This window comes from Symphalangus syndactylus, chromosome 10 (assembly GCF_028878055.3).
Source record: "Symphalangus syndactylus isolate Jambi chromosome 10, NHGRI_mSymSyn1-v2.1_pri, whole genome shotgun sequence".
NCBI lineage: Eukaryota > Metazoa > Chordata > Mammalia > Primates > Hylobatidae > Symphalangus > Symphalangus syndactylus.
Genome location: NC_072432.2, coordinates 11,239,673 through 11,255,586, shown reverse-complemented (window position 1 = coordinate 11,255,586; position 15,914 = coordinate 11,239,673). Strand labels below are relative to the sequence as shown.

The 15,914-nt window shown below is 47.9% G+C and overlaps 1 protein-coding gene and 1 non-coding gene across 5 annotated transcripts in view; both read left to right on the top strand.

The window, feature by feature from the left end:
- The window catches only part of ANKRD16 (ankyrin repeat domain 16), a 28,541-nt gene extending 26,459 nt beyond the window's left edge, over window positions 1-2,082 (top strand). For all 4 annotated transcript variants that reach the window (XR_010113798.1, XR_010113797.1, XR_010113796.1 and 1 more), the window contains exon 8: window positions 315-2,082. The gene's annotated coding sequence lies outside the window, so the exon portion shown is untranslated. The remainder of the gene's footprint in view (window positions 1-314) is intronic.
- Window positions 2,083-9,416: 7,334 nt separating this feature from the next.
- On the top strand, window positions 9,417-9,489 carry TRNAV-CAC (transfer RNA valine (anticodon CAC)). Its single transcript has one exon. It is a non-coding gene; the product is annotated as a tRNA-Val (tRNA).
- The last annotated feature ends 6,425 nt before the right edge of the window (window positions 9,490-15,914 follow it).

The window sequence follows — 15,914 nt, the reverse complement described above, 5'->3', positions numbered from 1 at the left end:
GTAGGTGAAAAGTCAGAATTCACCAAGATGGGGACTTTTCCAGGCAAACAAACAGAAGGGTCATTTAGCACAGTGTCTGGTACAGGGGAAATGCCCAAAACACACAGCTTGTTACTATCTAGCGCCAGCCTCCCCTTCCCTCCTCCCTTCCAACTGTGCATGGGACTCTCCCTCTCTTGACTGTGCAGCATGTAGAGCCAGGCCCTGTGGCCAGCAGCCCTGAGTCCAGCTGTGGGAACTTGAGCTAGCTGCTTGCCCTCTCTGAGCTTCAGTTTCATCTGTAAACTGAGATGATAATAACTCTTTCTTCACAGAGTTGCCAGGAGCCTGAGCACCTTTCAGTTTTCAGCTCAGAGAAAGCCAAGTGCAACTTGCTTCAGTCATCCTGAACCTGAATTCAACCAACCGCAGCTGCCTACGTTTGACCCCAGCGAGATCAAAGTTGTATATCTGAGGTGTACCAGTGGCGAAGTCAGTGCCACATCTGCACTGGCCCCCAAGGTCAGCTCCCTGGGTCTGTCTCCAAAAATGGTTGCTGATGACATCACCAGCCATTGACTGGAAGAATCTGAGGATGACAGTGAAACTGACCAGCCACAACAGGCCCAGATTGAGGTGGTGCCTTCTGCCTCTGCCCTGATCATCACAACCCTCAGGAACCACCAACAGACAGAAAGAAACACAAAAAACGTGAAACACAGTGGAAGCACCACTTTTGATGAGATTGTCAACATTGCCCAACAGATGCAGCACCAGTCTTTAGCCAGAGAACTCTCTGGAACCATTAAAGAATTCCTCGGGGCTGGGCGCGGTGGCTAATGCCTTAATCCCAGCACTTTGGGAGGCCGAGGCGGGAGGATCATGAGATCAGGAGGTCAAGACCATCCTAGTTAACACGGTGAAACCCCGTCTCTTACTAAAAATACAAAAAAATTAGCCAGGCATGGTGGTGGGAGCCTATAGTCCCAGCTACTCAGGAGGCTGAGGCAGGAGAATGGTGTGAACCCCAGAGGCAGAGCTTGCAGTGAGCTGAGTTTGCGCCACTGCACTCCAGCCTGGGCGACAGAGCGAGACTCCGTCTCAAAAAAAAAAAAAAACGGAATTCCTGGGGACTGCCCAGTCCGTGAGCTGCAATGTTGATGGTATCACAGATGATACCAACAGTGAAGCAGTGGAATGCCCAGCTAGTTAAAGAGTGCAAAGGAAAATATTTTCACAAAGGGTTATCTGATAACCAAAAAAAAAAAAAAGACATTTCATCTAAGCCACTTAACACCGTGTCTGACATGTAGTAAATAATGAATGTCAATGATTCTCAAAGAACCCAGGAATAGAAAAAGCATTTAATAAAAATTAGCTCTTGGCATAATCTCTTCATCCATGCCCAGCAGAGCTGTCAGATGTCTTCCAGGTTCACGAGAATTCATTTCTCTGCCCCGTTCCCGCTTTGCACTTGGTAGCAATTACCACATGGTTCGCCTTATGTTAGAACTATTTGTATAAGTGGTAGTCAAGGCCACCGAGTCATGCATTCCTGGAGGTCAGTTACTATTTCTTTTTTTGAGACAGAGTCACTCTGTCGCCCAGGCTGGAGTGCAGTGGTACGATCTCGGCTCACTGCAACCTCCGCCTCTGGGTTCAAGTGATTCTTCTGCCTCAGCCTCCCAAGTAGCTGGGATTACAGGCACCCACCACCACGCCCAGCTAATTTTTGTATTTTTAGTAGAGACAGGGTTTTGCCATGTTGGCCAGGCTGATCTCAAACTCCTGACCTCAGGTGATCCACCTGTCTCGGCCTCCCAAAGTGCTGGGATTACAGGCGTGACCACTGCGCCCAGCCTGGGTCAGTTACTATATCTTACTCACCTTACAAACCCCAGAAGGCTACACACAGCTCCTGCACATGGTACGCCTTCAAGGAATTACCCATGGATTTGAATAAGGTTATATATGATGTAACACTCATGCACTTTATTTCATTTTTAGTGAGTTTATATTCTAAAATATTTGCTCCTGGTGAAAAATAATTCAGACAGTGCAAATAAAGATTATTCCAAATAGGATCATATAATACTCTTGCAACTTTTTAAACTGAGTGCATTGTTTCTCATTAGTTCTTTTTCTTGTGTTATTTTCATTTTCTCATTAGTTCTTAAAGAGCTACCTCATTCTTTTTAACTTTGCATAATGTTGCATTCTTTCTGACATTCCGTCTTTCAGAAGTGCCACAATTTGTCCAAGCTGTTCCCTATTTCTGGACATTTTAAGACATTCTAGGGTTTTTTAAGTTATTATAAACAGCAGTGCCATGGACACATCTTTGTGTCCTTCTGGGAATGACTGGAAGATAAATTCCTAGAAGCGGATCAAAGGATCTGTCCATTGTTTTAGGTTGCCAACTGTATCAGTTACAGTTCAGTTAGCAGAGACTAGCATTCATTGCAGCCAGCTTATGCAGAAGGAGATTTGTTACAGGGTCCTGATGGTACACAGAATTGTCAGGAAGGCTCGAGAACAAATCTCGTTGAACTTTCAGGGACGATATCAAGGGCTGTATTTCAGAACTAGGCCTCAAAAAGAAGTGCCTTTTCAATCAGGAAAATCTTTGCCAGTATAGGAACCTGCTGCCTTCACTTCCAACGCCAGAAGCTTGCTGTCTTCATCTGCTACGGTTGAGAGGCCAAATGATCAGAAAACACTCCACAGAAAATCACTTGTAGCCTTTGCCAGTGGAAGCAGAAATACAGCTTTTGCTTCTGCTTTCCAAAACTCAAGCAATTAGCAGAATCCAACTCACAACTCAAAATCTGGACCTATGGGAGCGCGGGGCATGTAGCTGGTAACTTCCCTGTGTCTGCAGTGTGGGGCTCACATCCCAGGATGCTGGGATGGGTCTTGAGCACCACAGACACCCACATCACTCGCTTTTGCCAAGATTCCCTCCCAGGCATACCCATCACCAAAGTTGTGTGGTATCGTATTTTTTTGTTTTTTTGTTGTTGTTGTTGTTTTTGTTTCTGTTTTTGTTTTTTTTTTGAGATGGAGTCTCACTCTGTCACCCAGGCTGGAGTGCAGTGGCACAATCTCGGCTCACTGCAACCTCCATCACCCGAGTTCAAGCAATTCTCCTGCCTCAGCCTCCCGAGTAGCTGGGATTACAGGCGCCCACCACCACCCCCGGCTAATTTTTTTGTATTTTTAGTAGAGATGGGGTTTCACCATGTTGGCCAGGCTGGTCTCTAACTCCTGACCTCAGGTGATCCACCTGCCTCGGCCTCCCAAAGTGCTGGAATTACAGGCGTGAGCCACTGCGCCTGGCCACAGTATCACACTTTTAATGACCACTAACTTGATGTAATATCTCATGATTTTAGGCTGGGTGCGGTGGCTCACGCTTGTAATCCCAGCACTTTGGGAGGCCGAGGCGGGTGGATCACGAGGTCAGGAGATTGAGACCACGGTGAAACCCCGTCTCTACTAAAAATACAAAAAATTAGCCGGGTGTGGTGGCGGGCGCCTGTAGTCCCAGCTACTCGGAGAGGCTGAGGCAGGAGAATGGCGTGACCCCGGGAGGCGGAGCTTGCAGTGAGCCGAGATCGCACCACTGCACTCCAGCCTGGGTGCCTGGGTGACAGAGCGAGACTCCGTCTCAAAAAAAAAGAAAAAAATCTCATGATTTTAATTTTGCATTTCTTTTTTATTATTTTTTTTTAAGAGACAGGGTCCTGCTCTGTTGCCTAGACTGGAGTGCAGTGGTGTGACCATAGCTCACTGCAGCCTCGACCTCCTAGGCTCAAGCAATCCTCCCTTCTCAGCCTCCTGAGCAGCTGGACCACAAGCACGCACCAGCCCGCCCAGCTAATTAAAATTTTTGTAGAGATTCCACTTTTGTAGGGGGGGGTCTCACTGTGTTGGCCAGGCTGGTCTCGAACTCCTGGCCTTAAGCAATCCTTTCACCTTGGCTTCCCAAAGTGTTGGGTTACAGGCATAAGCCACCACACCCGACCTTGCATTTCTTATTCAGATTGAAGATCTTTAGATTTGTTTTTTGGCCATTATAGCTCTTTTTCCTATTTTTACCTGTATCAGTTAGCTGTTATTACTAAATGACAGACCACCCCAAAGCTCAGTGGGTTGAAACAGGAGTCTGTAGGGCATCCGGGTGGCTTTGCTGCTCGCAGCTAGGCTCACTCCTGCATCCCGTCAGCCAGTGGGTTGCTGAGCTGGTATAGGATGGCCTTGGGTGGATCAAGCTGGCTCTGCTCCCCATGGTCTCTCCATTAGGCTAGCCCAGGCTGATTTTCATGACCGTGGCAGAGATTCAAGAGAGGAAACAGACTTAAATGTGTTTTCCAGTCTCTGCTCTGTTTGTGTAGATGCTTCCATCCCATTGGCCAAAGCAAGGCATGGTCATGCCCAGAATTAGTGTAGGGGGACAGAACCCACAGGACTGGACACAGAGGCCATTGATTGGGGCCATTAATGAAACCAGCTCTTGCTTTATCTTTTGACCATTGTTTTGTCTTATTGATTTGTAAGAGTTTTTTATATTGGGTTAATTAGTTTACACATAATTTCAAATAATGACAATAAAATTTGGGTTATACATTTATAAGTGAAAAAAACAGACTACAGCACAGCAGAAATAATCTCCTTTATAGCTCCTTTAAAAAAAAAAAAAGCTCTTGTGAATAGATACAAGCATACACAGGCACTCACTAAAATGCTGGGAGTGGGATGGCACATATTCCTTGGATATGATAGGAATCTATCTAGATTACAGTATGTGGTACCTTTAAAGCAGCTCTCAGAGTTCTAGAGCTTCCACCTGTGCCAGCCTACAGTATGCATGGTCTTTATTTTTCCCAATGTTGCCGAAAATCCACAATTAGCTAAAGGGGAAATGAATGCAAAAGACATGGGAACAAAATCCAGCTTGTGGCTCGTCCTGCCCCTTGAACACAGAGCCCTGGGTCTACCACAGCCTTTCCTCTCTTCCAGCTGATGCAGACTTAGATAATTCCATTTTGTAATTTAATATTAGATGGAGGTGGGGTGGCTCACACCTGTAATCCCAGCACTTTGGGAGGCTGAGGCTGGAGGATGCCTTGAGCCCAGGAGTTCACAGCTGCAGTGAGCTATGATCACACCACTGCACTCCAGCCTAGGTAACTGAGTGAGACCCTATCTCTAAATAAAGACCAAAAATAACAATGGACTAAACCAAAGTTTATTTTCTTTCCCACATAAGAGTCTGGGCATAGCCAACTACAGATGAGCTCAACCAGCCCCAGGTGTCAGCCCCCCAGTTCCTTCTGCTGGTTGTTCTGCTGTCCTGAGTAGGTCGCCCTTTTCCATGTGGTCCAGGATTTCTCCCCAACCTGTGGAGGGGAACAGGAATGAAGGGGAGGGCCAGGCACAGTGGCTCACACCTGTAATCCCAGCACTCTGGGAGGCTGAGGCAGGTGGATCACTTGAGGCCAGGAGTTCGAGACCAGCCTGGCCAACATGGTGAAACCCTGTCTCTACTAAAAATACAAAAATTAGGCTGGGCACGGTGGCTCATGCCTGTAATCCCAGCACTTTGGGAGGGCGAGATGGGCGGGTCACCTGAGGTCAGGGGTTGGAGACCAGCCTGACCGACGGAAAAACCCCATCTCTACTAAAAATACAAAATTAGCTGGGCGTAGTGGCACATGCCTGTAGTCCCAGCTACTCGGGAGGCTGAGGCAGGAGAATCTCCTGAACTTGGGAGGCAGAGGTTGCAGTGAGCCAAGATCGTGCCATTGCACTCCAGCCTAGGCAACAAGAGCGAAACTCCGTCTCAAAACAAACAAAAATTAGCTGGACATGGTGGCACACACCTGTACTCCCAGCTACTTGGGAGTTTGAGGCAGGAGAATCGCCTGAACCTGGGAGGCAGAGGTTACAGTGAGCTGAGATTGCATGTCTGCACTCCAGCCTGGGAGACAGACTGAGACCCTGTCTCAAAAAAAAACAAAAAACAAAAAACAAAAAAACGAATGAAAGGGAGGCTATACATGCCACCTTTTTTTCAGAAGGCACATAGATCATTTCTGTTCACATCCTACTGACCATAGATCAGTCATATGACTGCTAGAAGAAAATTGAAATTTAAGGACGGTTCAGGGCTTTGCCATATACCCTTATCAGAGGTGCCATCATTGAGACTATTTGGGGACAATTCTCTGTGCAAGTGTTTGCTGCTGTCCTCACCCTTCCCCCAACACACACACTCCTTAACCTTAGATTTTAAAGTCTTAGAGACCAGAGAGCAAATCCACTTATTTATAGACATGCGGTTGTAAGGGACATGAGAACAATCTGTGAAGATGGCATTCGGAGCAGAGAACAAGGCCCCATAGCCGTGTAGAGTGTTAGTCCCCTATAGTGATGCTCCAAGTGACCTCATGCAGGTCACACTCCCTGCCTCTCAGTGTCCTGGTAAACGATGGGCAAAATGGCGCCTCCTTCCCAGGTTTACTGTGAGGATTAACTGAGTTGGTGTGTGTCAGATCCCGGTCAAGGTCCAGCCCATGCTGAAGTCCGAGGGGAGTGGGTCGATGAGCAGAAACGCTTTTGGGCGGGGGGCCTAGGTAGGTGAATATGGTTTTTTTCAGCAGCAGTTCTCATCAACGGCTTTTTATTAGCAGCTTAGTCACATTAGCTTTCTCACCCTGTCCACCTTTATCTCTGCTATTTGCTTCGGCTCTGTGGCTCCTGCGACCCCCACGCCTGCAGCTGCACAGCCTGCTCTACCTTGCCTTCAGGGTCAGCAGCTTAACTCTTTCTGTCTCTGGCACAAGCAAGCAGAGCTGTGTCCTGGCTCCCTCCTGTCTGTCTACAAGATGGACAGCTTTGGCTGTCTCCCTTTCTCTGGGCGCCAGCGCACCCACTACATCAAGCCACGTCGAGCCGAGCCAAGCCTCAAGAGCACCTGTACAGCGTCAGCAGGGCAGTTATACCTTTTACACACAATAGTGGCTCAGAGCCAAGTATAAACTTACACAAACAGGTTATGTACAAGTGGAGGTGTGCGCCTGCGCACCAAACTCACTGAGTCGTGCAGGCCTGTATATCCGCCTCGGTCTCTACCTTGACCAAGGCACATCCATGTACCTTACAGTGTGCATGATGCTTGGCCCAGCACATGCACCCAACACGTGTGAGCCATTGTTAGTATTAGCAACAGTAGCACCAGGTGAGCCTCTTTGGCTTAATGGGCTGAGTTGTCAAAGGCGAATGAAAATCATCAAGTTAGCAGCAGACCAAGACCAAGAAGAGCTCAACTGAAGAAAGCAGTGAGACAAGCACCATTTTTAGCCCCTTCTCCTAGTTTTCTCTTTCTCCTTCCCTCCCTGGGGATGTATGTCCTTAGCCCTTGGACGCCTCGATTGTCTTTATCAAAAAGAAAACTAGATTTCAGTCTTCATTCATGCTTAGGTGTTAATGAAAAATTTCAAATTTTATCAATCCCTGAGTTGTCTGCATTTTTTTTTTTTTTTTTTTTTTTTGAGACAGGATTTCACTGTCACTCAGGTTGGAGTACAGGAGTGTGATCTCGGCTCACTGCAGCCTCTGACTCCTGAGTTCAAGCGATCTTCCTACCTCAGCCTCCCAAGTAGCTGGGACCACAGGCATGCACCACCACACCTAGCTAATTATTTTTTTGTATTTTTTTTAGTAGAGACAGGGTTTCACCATGTTGTCCAGGCTGGTCTCAAACTCCTGGGCTCAAGTGATCTGCCCACCTCAGCCTCCCAAAGATATGAGCCACCATGCCCAGCCAATTGTCTGCATTTTAGTAAGGATCAAATTATTAAACCAAAAGAATGAAGCTCTCAATGTGAAATGCACGCATCATTAAAAATGTAAAGAAGTATTTTCAAAAATGTATTCTAACTGGGCATTCTTTCATATCTTTATTTGTATTTGTTTTTTGTTTTTTGTTTGAGACATAGTCTCCCTCTGTCGCCCAGGCTGGAGTGCAGTGGCACGACCTCAGTTCACTGCAACCTCCGCCTCCTGGGTTCAAGCCATTCTCATGCCTCAGCCTCCTGAGAAGCTGATATTACAGGTGTGTGCCACCATGCCCGGTTAATTTTTGTATTTTTAGTAGAGACGGGGTTTCACCATGTTGGACAGGCTGGTCTCAAACTCCTGGCCTAAAGCAATCCGCCCACCTCAGCTTCCAAAGTTCTGGAATTACAGGCGTGAGCCACCGTGCCTGGTCTGTATCTTTATATTTGTTGATTTTTTTTTTTTTTTTTTTTTTTGAGACAGAGTTTCGCTCTTGTTGCCCAGGTGGAGTGCAATGACACAATCTCGGCTCACTGCAACCTCTGCCTCCTGGGTTCAAGCAATTCTCCTGCCTCAGCCTCCCGAGTAGCTGGGATTACAGGCACTCACCACCACGCCCAGCTGATTTTGTATTTTTGGTAGAGACAGGGTTTCACCATGTTGGTCAGGCTGATCTCAAATTCCCAGCCTCAGGTGATCCGCCCGCCTCCGGCTCCCAAAGTGCATTACAGGCATGAGCCATCACGCCCGGCCGGGTCTTTGTAACTTTTTTATAATTAAGACATTTTCTGTCCCTTTCATGACTACATGTTGTTAATTCCATTTCTATTCAGCATCTCAAATAGGTCCACTTTCTACAAGCCCACCAACAGCCACTAGGCAACTCCAGCCATTGTCCTCTTGTTCCAGGTACTGTGGCTGCACAGCAAATTACCCCCAAATCTAGCCGTGTAAAGCAGCCCTTTGTTATGCTCATAGATTCTATGTATAGGAATTCAGACAGGGTCCAGCAGCGATGGCTTGTCTCTGCTCCCAGGGACTGGGGATTGCAGCTGGAAGATTTGAAGGCTGAAATCACCCGTGTCTGGCAAATGCTGCTGACTGACGACCTCAGTTCCTCCTCACGTGGGCCTCTCCCTCAGTCTTTCCATGTGGGCTGGTGTGAGCTGAGAGCGAGAGAGAGGGAGGGGGCACCAGGCAAGGCCATATTGCCTGTCATAGCCTAACTTTATTTATTTATGTATGTATTTATTTATTTATTTTTGAGACAGGGTCTCGTTCTGTTGCCCAGGCTGGAGTGCAGTGGCACAATCTCAGCTCACTGCAACCTCTGCCTCCCTGGTTCAAGCAATTCTCCTGCCTCAACCTTCCGAGTAGCTGGAACTACAGGCATGTGCCACCACGCTTGGCTAATTTTTTTTTTTTTTGTATTTTTAATAGAGATGGAGTTTTGCCATGTTGCCAGGCTGGTCTCCAACTCCTGACCTCAGGTGATCTACCCACCTTGGCCTCCCAAAGTGCTGAGATTACATGCGTGAGCCACCGTGCCCAGCCTCATAGCCTCATAGTCTAGCTTTGAAACTTATATAGCATGTGGTTCCATAGTGTAGTGGTTATCACATCTGCTTCACACGCAGAAGGTCCTGGGTTCAGTCCCCAGTGGAACCATGCTATGGTCTGCTGTTTTCCTGCCTGTAATCCCAGCTCCTCGGGAGGCTGAGGCAGGAGAATCACTTGAACCCAGAGGCAGCGGTTGCAGTGAGCTGAGATTGCGTGAAACTCGTCTCAAAAAAAGAAAAAAAAGTCGCGTCGCTTTGCCACATCCCTTTGTCAAGGCAGTGGGGAGGGGAAGTAGACTCCACCTCTTGATGGGAGTGGTAAAGTTCTGGAAGAACAGGTGGGAGTGGAAATGTGGGCTCTGCCATGTTTCTCTTGCCTGAGTTACTGGGATGGCCTCATCACTGGCCTTCCTACTTCCACTTTTTTTTTTTTTTTTTTTTTGAGACGGAGTTTTGCTCTTGTTACCTGGGCTGGAGTACAATGGCGTGATCTCAGCTCACTGCAACCTCCACCTCCTGGGTTCAAGCGATTCTCCTGCCTCAGCCTCCCGAGTAGCTGGGATTCCAGGCATGCGCCACCACACCCAGCTAATTTTGGGTTTTTAGTAGAGATGGGGTTTCTCCATGTTGGTCAGGCTGGTCTCGAACTCCCGACCTCAGGTGATCTGCCCTCCTCGGCCTCCCAAAGTGAGGCCCCACACCCGGCCCTACTTTTTTGGTTCTTTTTGTTTTTGTTTTTGTTTTTGAGACAGAGTCTCGCTTTGTTACGAGGCTGGAGTGCAGGGGTATGATTTCGGCTCACTGCAACCTCTGCCTCCTGGGTTTAAGCGATTCTCCTGCCTCAGCCTCCCGAGTAGCTGGGACTACAGGCACCTGCCACCACACCCGGCTAGTTTTTGTAGTTTTTTTAGTAGAAGTGGGGTCACCATTTTGGCCAGGCTGGTCTTGAACTCCTGACCTAAAGTGATCCACCCGCCTCAGCCTCCCAAGGTGCTGGGATTACAGGCGTGAGCCACCGTGCCCAGCCTACTTCTACTTTTGTACTTCCCTTTCTGTGACTCTTACAGAGCAGCCTGGGAAAGCCAGAAACAGATTAGCTTGTGCCCCTCCCTGCCTCTTACTTCTCAGGTTAGAACTGCCAAGGAGGCCAGGGGGACAGCCCAGTCTCTCACCACACACGCCTCTCACTCAACCTCTCTTCACGCCCCAGGCCTCCTTTCAGTTCCTCAAACAAAACAGACCAAGCCGATTTCCTTCCACCTCAGTGTCTTCCTGGAAATTTCTTTTCTCGACTTGTCATGAGTTTGATTCCTGTTCGCCCTTCTTGCCACAGCCTGAATGTCTATCCCTGGACAGAAAGCATCGCTGATTCCACTCTAAAAACCCTTCCTGAAATCCTGTCACATCACTTGTGCCAACCTGGATGAAGCTGCAGGACGTGATGTTAGGGTGGGGCAAGCCAGGCACGGAGAGACAGACACTGTAAGATCTCGCTCATGTGTGGCATCTAAAAACAGCAAACCTGGCGAGGCACAGTGGCTCACGCCTGTAATCCCAGCACTTTGATAGGCCAATGTGGGCGGATCACCCACCTGAGGTCAGGCATTCGAGACCAGCCTTGCCAACATGGTGAAAGGTCATCTCTACTAAAAATACAAAAATTAGGTGGGCATGGTGGCGCATATCTGTAATCCCAGCTACTCGGGTGGCTGAGGCAGGAGAATCACAGAGAGGCGGAGGTTGCAGTGAGCCGACATCGCACCATTGCACTCCAGCCTGGGCGACAAGAGCGAAAACTCTGTCTCAAAAATATATATAAAAAATAAAATAAATAAAATTTAAAAATAAATAATTTTTAAAAATAATAAAATAAAAACAGCAAACCCATAGAAGCAGTGGATGGAGGTCGCCAGGGCTGGATGGTGGGGAGAAAGGGGATATATCAAAGTGTATGCACTTTCAGCTATCCGAGGTAAGTACATCCTGGAGACCTGCTGCCCAGCTTACAGCCTGTGCTTAATGCGATGTGGAAGTTTGCTATACTTAGACGTTTGCTGAGATGGTAGCTCTCCCGTTAAGGGTTTGTCTTAATCCATTCACGCTGCTATAACAAAATATCATAAACTGGGTGACTTATACACCACAGAATCTTATTTGGAGGCTGAGATCTCCAAGAGTAAGGTGTGTTGGCAGATTTGGTGTCTGTTGTGGGCTTGCTTACTGGTTCATAGATGGTGCCTTCTCACTGCGTCCTCACAAGGTGCAAAGGACAAGGGAGCCCTCTCTGGCCTGTCTTATAAGAATACTCACCCCGAGGCCAGGCACGGTGGCTCACGCCTGTAATCCCAGCACTTCGGGAGGCCGAGGCGGGTGGATCACGAGGTCAGGAGATGGAGACCATCCTGGCTAACACGGTGAAACCTCTTCTCTACTAAAAATACAAAAAAAAGTAGCCGGCCGTGGTGGCGGGCGCCTGTAGTCCCAGCTACTCGGGAGGCTGAGGCAGGAGAATGGCGTGAACCCGGGTGGCGGAGCTTGCAGTGAGCCGAGATTGTGCCACTGCACTCCAGCCTGGGTGACAGAGCAAGACTCCATCTCAAAAAAAAAAAAAAAAAAAAAAAAAAAAGATCCAAAAATTAGCCGGGCGTGGTGGCAGGTGCCTGTAATCCCAGCTACTCAGGAGGCTGAGGCAGAATTGCTTGAACCTGGGAGGCAGAGGTTGCAGTGAGCTGAGATCGCGCCACTGCACTCCAGCCTGGGTGACAGAGCAAGATTCTGTCTCGAAAAGGGAAAAAAAAAAAAGAAAATCAGTAAATAAAGCTCTGCACAGTGGCACGTGTTTGTGATTCCAGCTACTCAAGAGGCTGAGATGGGAAGATTGATTCAGCCCAGGAATTCCACACTGCAGTGAGCTATGATTGCACCATTTCACTCCAGCCTGGGCAGCAGAATGAGACCCTGTCTCTAAAAAAATAAAAATAAAGGATTAAAACTAAAAATCAGGCCAGGCACTTTGGGCCAGTACTTTGGGAGGTCAAGGTGGGAAGATCGTTTGAACCCAGGAGTTCAAGACCATCCTGGGTAACACAGAAAGACCCCATCTCTACCATAAGTAAATAAATATCAACAAATAAAAGCACGCCCTTCCTGACAAATTCTCTCAGCACTCTGTAACATTCCTTCCAGGTATTGACAATATTTGTTTGTATGGTTTTTGAATAGCATCCTTCTTTCCTACAAAACTGGAAGGTCCCCAAGAGCAGTGTCCATGCCTGCTGTGTGCCAGGCATGGAGGAGATCCTCTGTGGATGTTTGCTGAATGAATGAATGATACAGGAGAGGAGCAGCGAACAAAGAGTCTGTCTTCACCTTCAAGAATCAACCTCTAAAAGAAGAGCCAGGGCCTGGCATGGTGGCTCACACCTGTAATCCCAGCACTTTGGGAGGCCGAGGCAGGTGGATCACCTGAGGTCAGGAGTTTGAGACCTGCCTGGCCAACATGGCAAAACCTCATCTCTACTAAAAGTACAAAAAAATTAGCCAAGTGTGGTGATGGGCGCCTGTAATCCCAGCTACTTGGAAGGCTAAGGCAGGAGAATTGCTTGAACCCGGGAGGCGGAGGTTGTGGTGAGCTGAGATCGTGCCATTGCACTCCAGTGTGGGCGACAGAGGGAGATTCTGTCTCAAAAAAAAAAAAAAAAAAAAAAAGAAATGTCATCTTCCTGTGTGCCACAGGGCTCTGGGCAGTAAAGGACAGGTTGGTAGAATGGATGGACCACACCAGAGAGCTCTGTGTTTAAATCACAGCCTGGCCTAGCGTGGTGGCTCAAGCCTATAATCCCAACACTTTGGGAAGCCTAGTAGGGAGGATCACTTGAGCCCAGGAGCTCGAGATCAGCCTGTGCAACAGTGAGACCCTGTCTCTACAAAAAATTATAAAATTAGGCCAGGTGTGGTGGCTTACACCTGTAATCCCAGCACTTTGGGAGGCTGAGGTGGGGGGATCACCTGAGGTCAAGAGTTTGAGACCAGCCTGGCCAAAGTGATGAAACCCTGTCTCTACTAAAAATACAAAAATTAGTGGTGTGCGCCTGTAATCCCAGCTACCCAGGAGGCTGAGGCAGGAGAATTGCTTGAACCTGGGAGGCAGAGTTTGCAGTGAGCCGAGATCGCACCATTGCACTCCAGCCTGGGCGACAGAGCAAGACCCCGTCTCAAAAAAAAAAAAAATTTGCCGCGCATGGTGGTGGGTGCTTGTAGTCCCAGCTACTTGGGAGGCTAAGGAGGGAGGATCACCTGTGCCCAGGAAGTCAAGGCTTCAGTGAGCTGAGATCGTGCCACTGCATTCCAGCCTGGGGCAACAGGAGTGAGAACATGTACCAAATAATAATAATAAATAAATCACAGCCCAGGTGAATTAGCCCCTTACCTTCAATCTTCTCGCTTGTAAAAAGGTCACAATACCTACCTTGCCATGTGGCTGTGAGAGGAAAGCCTGGCACACACAGAAGGTACATGATGACAAGTTGTTACTGTAGTATTATTTTGTTTGTAATCTGTCATTAAAGGTAATTCCGTGGCTTTCTGGGGAGTCTTGGTTTACCCAATAGGAACATGGAGCAGTAGTATCAGATTGTTTTATATCTTAGATTTAAGACCTAGGCCGGGCGAGGTGGCTCATGGCTGTAATCGCAGCACTTTGAGAGGCCAAGGCAAGTGGATCACCTAAAGTCAGGAGTTCAAGACTGGCCTGGCCAAAATGGTGAAACCCTGTCCCTACTAAAAATACAAAAATTAGGCAGATGTGGTGGCATGCGTTTATAGTCCCAGCTACTCAGAAGTCTGAGGCAGGAGGATTGCTTAAAGGCCAGAAGCAGAGGTTCCAGTGAGCCAAGATCACGCCACTACACTCCAGCCTGATGAGAGAGTGAGACTCCATCTCAAAAAAAAAAAAAAAAAAAAGATTTAAGAGCTAAAGCCATCCAGTGCAGTTGAGGCTAAGCAAAGCTCAGGAACTTGTCTGAGATCACATACATGAGGGTCCTAAAATACACCTAAAATGGTCTTAGTAAACAGAGCATCACCTTCTCCAAATGTCCACACTGTCACCTAGACCATTTCCACATAAAGAGATCAGGCTGTGTTTGCAAAGCTTCTTTCAAAGAGTTGAGAAATTTTCTTTCTGTCTCTTAAATATCAGTGACGATTATGCCTAGGCTGGAATTTTAACTTCCCATTCCAGTTTCCTGAATATAGCACAGTGAAAGAAAACTCTAGAAATTTACTGACCTTTTCTCATTGGCTTGACACCGTGCTTGACTTCTCAGTGGGGCTGAATTTCCCCTCTGGGGTCTGACTCACATTTTCCAGCACACAAAGCACCCCGTTCAATAATAACCAGACACTTTTACCGTTCAGATATTAATCTGGACCAAAAGTGGGTTGCTAATGACAATGAACAATCCACCGGCAAGGACCATATTTTCCCCGCTTTGTTTTTCAGTTTTCAACTTGGTTTCATTTTGCCATGACAAAAGAACTTGCTGGCCAGACACGGTGGCTCACACCTGTAATCCCAGCACTTTGGGAGGCTGAGGCGAGCAGATTGCTTGAGCCCAGGAGTTCAAGACCAGCCTAGGCAACATGGCAAAACTCTGTCTGTGCAAAAAATACAAAAATTAGCTGGGCGTGTGGGGCTTGCCTGTAGTTCCATCTACTTGGGAGGCTGAGGTGGGAGGATTGCTTGAGCCCAGGAGGTGGAGGTTGCACTGAGCTGATATTGTGTCACTATACTCTAGCCCAAGTGACAGAGCAAGACCCTGTCTAAAAAAAAAAAAAAAAAAAAAAAAGAGGCCAGGTGTGGTGGCTCATACCTGTAATCCCAGCACTTTGGGAGGCAGAGGCAGGTGGATCACTTGAGGTCAGGAGTTCTAGACCAGCCTGGCCAACATGGCGAAACCCTGTCTCTACTAAAAATACAAAAATTAGCCAGGCATGGTGATGGGTGCCTGTAATCCCTGCTACTCAGGAGGCTGAGGCAGGAGAATCACTTGAACCCGGGAGGCGGAGGTTGCAGTGAGCTGAGATAGCGCCATTGCACTCCAGTCTGGGCCACAGAGCGAGACTCCATTAAAAGAAAAAAAAAAAAGAACTAGTCTAGGTGAGGTGGCTCACACCTGTAATCCCAACACTTTGGGAGGCCGAGGTGAGCGGATAGCCTGAGCTCAGGAGTTCAAGACCAGCCCGGACAACATGGTGTAACCCCATCTCTATTAAAAATACAAAAATTAGCCTGGCATGGTGGCACACACCTGTAGTCCTGGCTACTCAGAAGGCTGAGATGGGAGAATCGCCTGAACCTGGGAGGCAGACATTGCAGTGAGCCGAGATTGCACCAGTGCACTCCAGACTCAGTGACAGAGCGAGACTCTGTCTCAAAAAAAAAAAAAAAAAAAAAAGAACTTACTGAGGAGGCTGAAATGGCAGTGAGCCAGCAGCAGACCCTGAGCTCGTGGGACTATAGATCGACCATGG